This window comes from Carcharhinus amblyrhynchos, chromosome 13 (assembly GCF_965287045.1).
Source record: "Carcharhinus amblyrhynchos chromosome 13, sCarAmb.v2.hapA, whole genome shotgun sequence".
Taxonomy (NCBI): Eukaryota; Metazoa; Chordata; class Chondrichthyes; order Carcharhiniformes; family Carcharhinidae; genus Carcharhinus; species Carcharhinus amblyrhynchos.
In genome coordinates, this window is record NC_137336.1 from 44,690,986 (window position 1) to 44,704,269 (window position 13,284).

The following is a 13,284-nucleotide window of genomic DNA, read 5'->3' on the forward strand; positions in this document are numbered from 1 at the left end:
TGAGCTTTGTTCTTGCAGTTAATGACTTAATCTGAATTGCTCAGTTAAATTACTGTCCTTTAACTCCTTACCATTTATTATTCTTTATGATAATATAATGAAAGGAACAATTATTTGTCATTAAAAAAGACTCTGGAACCATCAGTTAACATTTTTACATTCCTGATCCACCATATGAATTTGTAAAATTAAGCTTCTATTCACAAGTAAAAGATTCAGAGCAAACATAATGGCAATGGTTAATAGTAATTAAAGAAAATTGATGGTAATAGGAGACATGCAACTGAAACAAAATTCGATATGTTTGGAAATTTTGCTCGCACTTAAGGGAAATAAAAATGTTTGAGAATCTGTTCTGCCTTGAGCAAATCCTGTAATAACACCTGGCCCTTTTCAATCCTCTCTTCGTGTCTAGGGAATCCAAATAGTTGTCTTCAGCCACATTAGGCTCTGATAGCATCATTGGGGCCTAACTGCAGCTTGATTGCCACAGGGAAAGAGTCAAAACTTCCTCACAAAGTCAAATGCATTCAAGAAGAGTAACTCAAGCCCAGCAGAAGCTGAGGAAGGTACAATATTTTCATTTTGGTGTCTGTTTCTTTGTGGACTCAAAGAATTGGAGAGATCCTCTAGGTTCTACAAGGAAACTTTGGACCTGTCCTGCACTAGGGCCCCATCCTGCTTTGAGACCCCTTCCAATGCTCCTTCTTAAGTAGTTAGGGAGGCATGGTGACACAGCACCAGGGACCTAGGTTCAATTCCAGCCATGGGTGACTGTCTATGTGGAAATTGCATGTTCTCCCCATGTTTATGTGGGTTTCCTCCAGGTGCTTCAGTGCAAGGATGTGCAGGTTAAGTGGATTGGCCATTGTAAATTGTCCCTTAGTATCCCAAAATGTGTAGGTTAGGTGGATTAGCCATAGTAAATGCTAGGGGTAATGTGGATGGGGGGGATGGGTGGGCCTGGATAAGATGCTGTTTTAGACAGTCGGTGAAGACTTGAATTGTACTGTTGGGATCCTGTGGTTCTTATTGTAGTTATGGGGATTGCATGATTGGAGCCCTTGCAACTGCCTCTGCTGCCCAAAATCCAACCCACCTGCCACATAACTAGTTGAACAGGTTTAGGCAGGAAACTAATTCTGATCATGTGGATCAAGCCAGGAGTTGAAATCTCCCCAGTTTCACTCCGCAGAAGATTGAACAGTACCCCTCCTTCTTGGCCAGCAACTGCACCAATCCCTCTCAACCATAAAATCACCTCATCGATCTCTGAAGTAAACAGAGAAAAATTGCTTATACTTCCATGAATGGGGCAAGAAATTCTGCCCAAATGTTGAGCAAAAGTATAGTGGAGTTGTGATGCAGGGGGAGCAACTCTGAAATTTGGGGAGAATTTGGATCCATTGGGAGTCTACATACCCCATTTGAACTTTGTAAAATATCCCTACCTGGGAGACACTTCTACATGTTCATCGCAAAAACCCAGCTTGCAGGTGGTCAGGAAGGCAAATGGGATGCTGGCCTTCATAGCGAGGGGGATTGAATATAAAAGTAGGGAGGTCTTGCTGCGGCTGTATAGGGCATTGGTGAGGCCGCAGCTGGAGTACTGTGTGCAGTTTTGGGCGCCGTACTTACGCAAGGATATTTTGGCCTTGGAGGGAGTGCAGAGGAGGTTTACTAGGATGATGCCGGAGTTGAGGGGGTTGAGCTATGAGGAGAGGCTGAATAAATTAGGCTTGTACTCGTTAGAGTTTAGAAGAATGAGGGGAGATCTCATTGAGACGTATAAGATGATGAATGGGATGGATAGGATAGAGGTGGAGGGACTCTTCCCGCTCAGAAAGGATAGTAGGACTAGGGGACACAGCCTCAAGATAAAGGGGAGGCGGTTTAGAACGGAGTTGAGGAGGAACTTCTTCACTCAAAGGGTGGTGAATCTCTGGAATTCTCTGCCCGTTGAGGTGGTGGAGGCTGCCTCGCTAAATATTTTTAAGACGCGGGTTGATGGGTTTTTGATAAGAGAGGGGATTAAGGGTTATGGGGAGAGGGCGGGAATGTGGAACTGAGCCACGACAGATCAGCCATGATCTTATTGAATGGCGGGGCAGGCTCGAAGGGCTAGATGGCCTACTCCTGCTCCTATTTCTTATGTTCTTATGTTCCATCCACTCTAGCTGCAGTACAAAGCATGTCTTGAGAAGTTCCGAAACTGCCACAGCAATACAATCATAGAATCTCTACAGTGCAGAAGGAGGCCATTTGGTCCATTGAGCCAGTACCAACAATAATCCCATCCAGGTCCCATCCCCATGACTCCATGTATTTACCCTCCTAGTCCCCCTGAAACTAAGGGGCAATTTTGCATGGCCAATCAACTTCACCCGTACATCTTTGGAGTGATCTTGCCAGAAACACCTTGATAGGCCTAGAAGCATCTTTGTTGATAGCAGGCAGGCCTTGTTTTAGGCTGAATGAAGACCCCCAAAATGAAAAGTCCAATAGTAATCATGGAATTACAGAGAACTTCCATCTCAAGCAGTCCATGAGTTATGTTCCCCTCGAGGATCTTCTCTTCCTTCTTCATCATTATTCCTTTTCTCCTTCATATAACAGACAAGTAACAAGATTAGCAGGCGTCTAGAGAAATTGAGGGTGAATTACCATATTATAAAGTTGTATATCAGACGTCAGTGAGACTATACAAATGATGCAAGGCATTTGAGAGATGTTGACAGCAAATCCACTGGGTAATAAAGAGATTGAACAGTATAACTTCAAGCACCACATTGGGGAAGCAAGCTAATTTTCATCCAATGATCTAATCTTCAGAGAGGTCAGTTCTACCTATGGTCAGAGCCATGGAGGCCTGTTCCGCCTCACATCCATAGATAAACATTTCTGAAGGAGATAGGGAATGGGTGACTTCTGGACAGAGGAAGAGTAGGAAGGCAGTGCAGGGGTCCCCTGCGGTCATCTCCCTCCAAAAACAGATATATCATTCTGGATACTGTTGGGGGAGGTGGCTCACCAGGAGAAGGTGGCAGCATCCAGGTCCATAGCACTGTGGCTGGCTCTGCCACACAAGAGAGCAGGAAAAAGAATGGCAGAACCATAGTGATAGGGGATTCAATTATAAGGGAAATAAGCAGGCATTCCTGTGGATGCAAACGAGACTCCAGAATGGTATGTTGCCTTCCTGATGCATGAGGTCCCACAAGGTGAATTTAGAGAGTTAGGAGTTAACTCAAAAGTAGGACTTCAAAGGTAGTCATCTCAGGATTGCTACCAGTACCACATGCTAGTAGGAAAGTCAGGATAGTTAAGATGAATATGTGGCTTGAGAGATGGTACAAGAGGGAGGGATTCAAAATCCTGGGACGTGGGAACTGATTTTGGGAGAAATGGGACCAGTACAAATAAGATGGTCTGCACCTGAGCAGGACTGGAACCAATGTCCTAAGGGGAGTGGTTGCTAGTGCTGTTGGGGAGGGTTTAAACTAATGTGACGGGGTGATAGAAACCGATGCAGGAAGTCAGAGGGAGGTAAAGTGGGGACAGAAACAAAAGACAATAAGGGAAAAAGGGCCAGTGTACAGAGTACAGAAACTGGAGAACTCAGTGAATGAGTCCAGCAAGGTTGTGAGAAATAAAACACAGGGAGAGCATACAAAGCATGAAAGGACAGATATCATCTGTCTGAAGTGTGTTTGCTTTGATGCAAGGATCCAGACAGGTGAGGCGAATGAACTTAAAGCTTGAATTACTACATGGAACTGTGATGTTGTGGTAATTGTGGAAACTTGGATGAAAGAAGGGCAGGACATTCTAGGGTTTAGATGCTCTAGGCCAGATAGAGATAATGACAAAAGAGGGGGGGATGTTGCTTTACTGATTATGGAGAATGTCACTGCTATACAGAGGGAGGACACCTTGGTGGGATCATGCAATGAGGCCATATGGGTAGAACTCAGGAACAGGATTGGTGCAATCATGCTGTTGGGGTTGTACTACAGACCTCCCAACAGCCAGTGTGAAGTGGAGGAACTGATATGTCAGCAGATTACGGGAAGACGTAAAAACAACAGGATTGATATGAGGGTGATTATAATTTCCACAACAAAGATAAGAGCTTGGACAGGACAGAGTTTGATCAGTGTGTCCAAGAATGCTTCTTGAGGCAATATGTAGATAGTCCAATTCGAGAAGGGTCTATTTTAAACCTGATTCTGAGAAACGAGCCTGGACAGATGGTTTTAACATACTTGTAGAAAAGGATAGTGAAAGTACTAAACTGGGGGAAATTGACCAGGGCAGTGGAGATTGAATATATGGACGCTAGTAAAGCTTTCGATAAAGTTTCTCGTGGCAGGCTTATACAGAAGGTGAAGTCATAAGGGATCTGGTGTGAACTGGTAAGATGAATACAAAACTGGCTTGGGCAGAGAAAGCAGAAAGTAGCAGCAGAAGGGTAATTTTCTGACTGGAGATCTGTGATAAGTAGTGTTCCACAAGGATCAGTGTTGGGGCTTCTGTTGTTTGTAAAATATACAAATGATTTGGAGGAAAATATAGGGAGTCTGATTAGTAAATTTGCAGCTGATACACAAATTGGGGGAATAGCGGATAGTGAGGATGATTGTTTGAGGACACAGCAGGATATAAATTGGCTGGAGACCTGGACCGAAAGATGGTCGTTGGATTTTAACCCAGTCAAATGTGAGGTGATGCAATTTGGAAGGCCTACTGCAGAAGGAAAGTATACAGTAAATGGTAAAACCCATTGAAAAATTAGCATACAGAGGGAACTATGTGTGCAGATCCACAGTTTCCTGAAAGTGGCAACTCATGTCAACAAGGTGGTCAAGAAGGCAAATGGCATGCTGGCCTTCATCATTCGGGGTGTTGCGTATAGGATTGGAAAATCATGTTCCAGCTGTATAAGATGTCAGTTAAGCCGCATTTGGAGTGTTGTGTACAATTCTGGTCGTCACACTACCCAAAGGATATTGATGCTTTGGAAAAGGTGCTGAAAATATTTACTAGGATGTTACCTGGTTTGGAGGATGTGGACTATGCAGAAAGGTTGAAAAAACTTAGATTGTTTTCATTGGAGGAGAAGGGAGACCCTGATAGAGTTTTATAAGATAATGACATGCTTGGATAGAGTAGGTAGGCAAAGTTTTTGATCCAGGGTCGAAGGGTCAATTACTCAGGGGCATAGGTTGAGAGTGAGAGGGGGAAAATTTAAAAGAGATGTAAGGGGCAAGTTTTTCACAAAGAGGGTGGTGAATGCTTGGAATGTGCAGCTAGAGGAGTTGGTGAAAGCAGATTCTATAACAATGTTCAAGAGGCATCTGGATAGTTACATGAAGAGGCAGGGAGTATAGGGATATGGACTATGTAGAGGCAAGAAAATATTAGATTAAAGAGGCATCTATGTCAGCACAGACTTGCTGAGCCAAAGGGCTTGTTCCTGTGCTGAACTGTTCTTTGTTCTTTGTTTTTATTTTGAGCCACGACAGAGTGCAGATATGCTGCTCTAAAAGATGCAGTTTTGTGACTTTGTTGAACCAGGAAAAGATGTTTTCTTCGACTTGGTCATCTAAGCTGTATTATGTGTTAACTATCAGTTGGATTTGACTTATAAAGTTACTAAATTCCATGTTGTTTGGTCAGTGAGTTCAGGGAACATGGATATTTTTAGGAACAAGAGGAAACTTCAGATAAAATGGTGTGTTTGATTATTAGTATACTTACGTATCATAGATGCAGATCAGTTAAGTGTTTTTCTTTTTCTTTTGTATTAATAAATATGTTTATTAATTGTTTACACAATGACAGAACTGGTTCCTCACTGGGTTGCTCATTGTTCCTTACATTATTCCAAATAAATATACATCGCTAAGAACTAATGTTTCAAGTTATCCCTTGGGGCTTTGAGACACCCTTGCAGCTAACATCTGTGGAGTTCAGAGCACTACTCAAAACATTATGTAAGTTCAAAGGTCTCTATAAAATCATTCCTCAGTGATTTCCTTTTAAGGGGAGAGAGATCTAATCTGTCCCTGACTGCCTCACATTTCTGATATCATCCTGGAAAATATATGATACCAAGGAATAAGTGAGTGCACTGATTCAGCAAAGGCAATGGATCCCAACAGCATTCCAGCTGGAAGGCCTGTGCTCCAGATCTAGCCATGCTGCTAACCAAGCTATTCCAGTACAGCTCTCACATTGGCATTTACCTGACAATAATATGGAAAATTGCTCAGATATGCCCTGTCCATAAAAGGCAGGTCAAATCCAGTATAACCAATTATGTCAGTCTACTCTCAATCACCAGCAAAATAATGGAAGATATTGTGAGCAGTGCTATCAAGTGGCTATAACTCAGCAATGATCTGCTTACCAACACTGAATTTGAACTCCACCAGGAATATTAAGATCTTTGCTCCAAATGTGGACAGAGGGGCTGAATATTCCAGAGGTGAGATGAAAGTGATTGCCCTTGACGTCAAAGCAGCATTTGACTGGGCAGCAAGGAGTCTCAGCAAAATGTGAAGTTAATCCACCACTGGCTGGAGTCATTTTAGCACAAAGGAAAATGGTTTTGGTTGTTGGATGCCAATCATCAAGCCTAAGGACATCACTGCAGGAATTCCTCAGGGCCAAGTCCAAAGTCCAAACATATTCAGTTGCTTCATCAATGACCTTCCCTCCAATAAAAAAATCAGAAGCAGGCATGTTCATTGATGCTTGCACAGTCTGCAGTTATGTTTATAACTCCATTGATAATGAAGCAATCCACACCCACATGCAGCAAAACTAGATAACATTCAGGTTTGGGCTATTAAATGGCAAGTATCATTCATGTCACACAAGTTCCAGGTAAAGACTGGCTGCAACAAGAGACAATCAACCCATATCTTCTTTATATTCAACAACTTTACTATGACTGAATCTTCAATATTAACTTCCTGGAGGGTTACCATTGTTCAGAAAGTAAATTAACTAGTCATATAAATAACGAGGTTAGAGGGTGGGAATTCTCACCTCGTCACTACCAAAATCTTGTCCACCCTTTTTACGGCACTAGTTGGGAGTGTGATGGAATACTCTCCACTTGCCTGAGTGCAGCTCCAACAACACACAAGAAGCTCAATACCATCCAGGACAAAGTAAAGTTTAAAGTTTATTTATTCGTGTAATGTAAGCCAACTTGTGACTAATAAATAAACTCTAACCTTATTTGAAATTCTATCCTAATGGCCCCAACAAGTCTGGTAGCTATTATCTGTTCAATCTTTTCCATTAATCTGGTAAGCATGGTCAATTTGCACCTGGGAGACCCATTTGTATTCTGAGAACTTTCCAGAAGAAGGTTCAGATATTAGTTAAATCTTCACTTGCGTTGAAATTACAAACAGTACTCACCTGACCATTGCAAGCTACCTTGGGTAGCATCTTGACCACTTTTTAAAGTCAATTATCAAAAGTTCTAGCAACGCAGTGGGCCAGGAGACATAATCAGAGGCCGTTTAAGTCTCTTCAGCAGAGGCTGGTCTAATCTTGGCCCCACCTCCACTTTCCTGACCCTTCAAGTCCTTACTAACTAAAAAGCTCTCCACCTTTTACTCAATATCCCACATCCATCATGTTCTGAGGTAATGAATTCCACAGGCTCACAAACTTTTGAAAGAAATAATTTCTCCTCACCTCTGTTTATCCTAACACTATGACCTCTTGTTTCAGATTGCTCTACAAGAGAAAAATCCTCCCCATTTCAACTTTGTCAATTCTCCTTATCATCTTCTACACCTCAATTAGATCTCTTCTCATTCTTCTAAACTCTGTGAAGTATGAAACTAAACTGCCCAATCTCTCTTCATAAAAAAAACTCCTCATCTTTGGAATCAATCTAGTCAACCTCCTCTGAACTCCCTCCAATGCAACCACATTGAGAAGATAGTGGTGAGCTGCCTTTTTGAACCGCAGTCAGTGTGATATAGGTACACTCACAATGTTATAGGGAGGGAGTTCCAGGATTTTGACTCACCAACAGTGAAAGGACAGCGATGGAGTTCCAAGTCAGGATCATGTGTAACCTGGAGGGAAGCATATAAGTAGATAAATCCCATGCTTCTGCCACCCTTGTCCTTGGAGGTGGTAGATATCTTGAGTTTGGGCTGTGTTGTCAAAGAAGAATAGAGGATTGGTTAGCTAACAGAAGGCAAAGGATAAATGTGTTTTTCTGGTTGGCAATCAGTGACTAGTGATATGCTTCAGGAATCAGCGTTGGGACCACAATTGTTTACAATTTACATAGATGATTTGGAGTTGGGGATCAAGTGCAGTGTGTCAAAGATTGCAGAATACTAAGATGAGTGGTAGAACATAGTGTGCAGAGCACACTGAAAGTCTAAAGAGGGATATAGATAGTTTAAGTGAGTGGGCAAGGGTCTGGCAGATGGAGTACAATGTTGGTAAATCTGAGGTCATCCATTTTGGCAGGAATAACAGCAAAATGGACTATTACTTAAATGGTAAAAAATTGCAGCATGCTGCTGTACAGAAGGACCTGGGTGTCTTCGTGCATGAACCACAAAAAAGTTGGTTTGAAGGTGCAGCAGGTAACTAAGAAGGCAAATGGGATTTTGTCCTTCAGTATTGGAGTTTAAAAACAAGGAGGTTAAAAATAAGAGTGGCATCGTGGCACAGTGGTTCGCACTGCTGCCTCACAGTGCCAGGGACTCGGGTTCAATTCCAGCCTTGGGTCACTGTCTATGTGGAGTTTGCATATTCTCCCTGTGCCTGCATGTGTTTCCTCCGGGTGCTCCAGTTTCCTTCCACAGTCTGAAAGATGTGCTGGTTAGGTGCATCAACCATGCTAAATTCTTCCCTCAGTGTACACAAATAGGCGATGGAGTGTGGAGATTAGGGGATTTTCACAGTAACTTCACTGCAGTGTTAATGTAAGCTTACTTGTGACACTAATAAATAAACTTAAATTTTAATTATGTTGCAGCTGTATAAGGTGCTGGTAAGGCCACACCTGGATTACTGTGTACAGTTTTGGGATCCTCATTTCAGAATAGATGCACTGGCACTGGAGGTGGTGCAGAGGAGATTCACTAAGTTGATTCTGGAATTGAGAAAGTTGGCTTATGAGGAGAGACTGAGTAGACTGGGACTATACTCATTGGAATTTAGAAGAATGTTGGGGGATCTTATAGAAATACATAAAATTATGAAGGAATAGATAAGACATGAAGGTTGTTTCCATTGGCGGAAACCAGAACTAGGCGGCATAGCCTCAAGTTAAGGGGGAGCAGACTTAGGACTGAGCTGAGGAGGAATTTCTTCACCCAAAAGGTTGTGAATCTTTGGCATTCCCCGCCCAGTGAAACGGTTGAGGCTACCTCGTTAAATGTTTTTAAGGTAAAGATAAATTTTTGAACAGTAAAGGAATTAAGGATTATGGTGAGTGGGCAGGTAAATGGAGCTGAGTCCATGAAAAGATCAGCCATGATCTATTGAATGGCAGAGCAGGCTTGAGGGGCCAGATGGTCTACTGCTACTCCTAGTTCTTATGTTTTTATGAAGCAAGTTGTTGCAGGCATCTTCTAGATGGTATACACTGCAGCACCAGTGCACTGGTGGTGGAGGCGGTGAATACTTGTTGTGGTGGACGGGCTGTCGACCAAGTGGATTGTTTTGTCCTGGATGATGTCAAAGCTCATTGAGTGTTGTAGTTTGTACACATACAGGCAGGTGGAAAATACTCTCGCACTCTTGTACCTTGTAGATAGTAGAAAGGCTTTGGAGAGTCAGCGAGTAAGCTACTTGTGGTAAAATCCCCAGCTTCTAACCTGATTTTGTAGCCACAATGTTTATATGGTTTCTCCAGTTAAGTCCCTGGCCAATGGTAGTCCCCTGAGTGTTAATGTTGAGGCATTCAGCAATGGTGAATGTCAAGGGGGGATGATTGGACCCTTTTTTGTTAGAGATGGCCATTGCCTGGCACTGGTGTGATGCAAATGATACCATTCATCTGCCTAACCCTGAATGCTGTCCAGGTCCTGCTGTGTGTGAGCATGGACAGCTTCATTATCTGAGGTATTGCAAATAGAACTGAACACTGTGGAATTACCATCAAACATTTCACACCTGACCTTATGATGGAGGAAGTCATTGAAGAAGAAGGTGAAGATGGTTGGGCCTAGAAAATTACCCTGAGGAGCCCCAGCAGCAAAGTTTGAGATGATAGATCTCCATCAACCACAACCACCTTTGTGCTGGATATAAATCTAACAGTGGAAAGTTCTCCTCCGATTCCCGTTGATTTCAATTTCACTTGCGCACTTTGATGCCACACTCAATCAAATGTTACCTTGATGTCAAGAGCAGTCACTCTCAACTCGCCACAGGAATCGAACTCCTTTGTCAACGTTTGGAACAAGGCTGTAATGAGGTCCGTGGTCGGGTACTCCTGGTGGCATCCAGGCTGAGCATGAGTGCGCAGGTTATTGATAAGTAAGTGCCTCTTGATAGTACTGTCGACAACAGCTTCCATTACTTTGCTGATGATTAAGAGTATACTGACAGGGCAGTAATTGCCTGGGTTGGATTTGTCCTACACTTCCAGGACAGGAAATAATTGAGCAATTTTCTGCCTTGTTGGATAAATGCCTGGCTGTCCTGGAATAGCTTGGCAGGTTGTCTTCAGCAGCACAGCCAGGATGTTTCAGGGATCCATAGTCTTTAGTCTATCCAGAGCATTCAGACATATTTCAACATCACCTGGACTGAATCAAACTGGATGAAGATTGGCATTCATGATGTTGGGAGTCTCAGGAAGAGGTAGGGATGAATCTTCCACTTGGCTCCTCTGGCTGATGATAGTTGCAAATGCTTCAGTCTTTACAATGATGTGTAGGGAAATCCAATCATTGGTGCATTCTCCTCCTATGAGAAATTATTTGGTTGTCCACCACCATTCATGATTGGATGTAACACCGCTGCAGAACCTTGGCCTGATCAGTTGGTTGTTGTATCACTTTGCTCTGTCTATTGCATACTGCTTCTGCTGTTTGACACACGTGTACTCCTGCACTGTAGCTTCACCAGATTGGCATCTCATTTCTAGGTACACCAGTATTGCTTCTGGCAGGCTCTCTTGTACTCTTCATTGAATCAGGTAGAGTAAGGGGTCAGGTAGAGCATGAGGTTATTGATTGTGGTGCCTTAAAATGTTGCTGCTGCTGATCCACAGCCACCTCATGGATATCCAGTTTTGAGCTGCTTGACCTGTTCTAAATCTAACCCATTTTACACAGTTGCAGAGCCACACAACACGATAGAGGGTGTCCCCAGTGTAAAATTGGACTTGTCTCTGTAAGGAGTGCCTGCTGGTCACTCCTACCAATACTTGCATGACAAGTAGATTAGAGACATTAAGGTTAGGGGGACAGTTGATGATAATCAGCAGGAGGACTCCTTGCCTGGGCGTGATTTGATGCTATGAGGCTTCATGGGGTCCAGAGTTAATGTTGAGGGCTCCCAGGCCCACTCTCCACTGAATTTATATTACTGTGTTGCCACATCAGGTGCTACTGTCCTGCTGGTGAGACAGGACATAGCCAGGGATATTGATTGAGGAGACTAGGATGTTGGCTCAGAGTTATGATTCTGTGACCATGACAATATTACGCTGCTGCCTGAGTAAGCTACAATGCAGGAGTACATGTGTGTCAAACAGCAGAAGCAGTATGCAGTAGATGGAGCAAAGTGATACAACAACCAACCTTTCAGGCCAAAGTTCTGCAGCGCTGTCACATCCAATAATGAATGGTAGTGGACAACTAAATAATTTCTCATAGGAGGAGAATGTACCAATGATTGGATTTCCCAACACATCATTGTAAAGGTAAAGGCTGAAGCATTTGCAACTATCCTCAGCCAGAGGAGCCAAGTGGAAGATTCATCCCTACCTCTTCCTAAGATTCCCAGCATCATGAATGCCAGTCTTCATCCAATTCGATTCAGTCCAGGTGATGTTGAAATATGTCTGAATGCTCAGCATAGAGCAAAGGCTATGGATCCCTGAAACATCCTCGCTGTGCTGCTGAAGACAACCTGCCAAACTATTCCAGGACAGCCAGGCATTTATCCAACAAGGCAGAAAATTGCTCAGAGGGTTGATCTGCAGCACATTTCTCCCAATTCTGGCATGTCCCCAATTATTAGTGAGAGGAACTTGGAGGGCTGACCAAGAAGAATGTGCTTTTGTTGTATCTGGTGCCTAAGTTGTCGGCAGATGATCCATCCAGTTTTATTCTCATTTGAGTTTTTCATGGCAATTTAATCCAACTGAGTGTCTTGCTAGGCCATTTCAGAGTGCATTTTATAAATCATGGGTCAGGAGTTACATATAAGGTAGGCCAAGTCATGGATTACCTAGGATTACATAAAATATATAACACAGAGAAAGGTCATTCAGCCAAACTAATCCTAGCTCATCATGCCAATGTCCCATGTGTCTCCTCTTTTAAATCTATTCTCTCCTCCCTCATATATTTACCCGACATTTCCTTTAATTTTTAAAAATATATTTGTTAATGGCAAGTAGACTTTTTGTCCTTGAGAACTTGGTAGTGAGCCACCTTCTTGAACGTTTGCAGTCCATGTAATGTAGGTACACCCACAGTGCTGTTAGAAAGGGAGTTCCAGGATTTTGACCCAGCCACAGTGAAGGAACAGCAATATAATTCCAAGTCAGGATGATGTGTGACTTAGAGGGGAGTTTGCAGGTAGTAGCATTCCCATGTATCTGTTGTCTTGTTCTTCTAGTCAGTAAAACTCATGGGCTCGGAAGGTGTTGTTGACAGAGCCTTGGTGAATTGCTGCAGTGCATCTAGTAGATGGTGTACACTGCTGCCACTGTGGTAGAAGGAGTGAATGTTTATTGCAGTGGCTGAGGTGCCAATTAAGCGGGCTGCTTTGTCCTGGGTGGGGTTGAGCTTCTTGGGTGTTGTTTGAGCTGTGCTTATCCAGTCAAGTGGAGAGTGTTCCATCACACTCCTGATTTGTACCTTGTAGATGGTGAAAATGCTTTGGGGGGGGTTAGGAGGTAAGTTGCTGGATTCTTTTATTCACTTCAACCACTCTGTCTAGTAGCAAGTTCCACATTCTCATCACTCTTCAGTAAAGATATTTCTCCTGAATTCCCTATTGGATTTCCTGGCAATAAATCTTATATGCGTGACTGGTGGTTATGCTTCT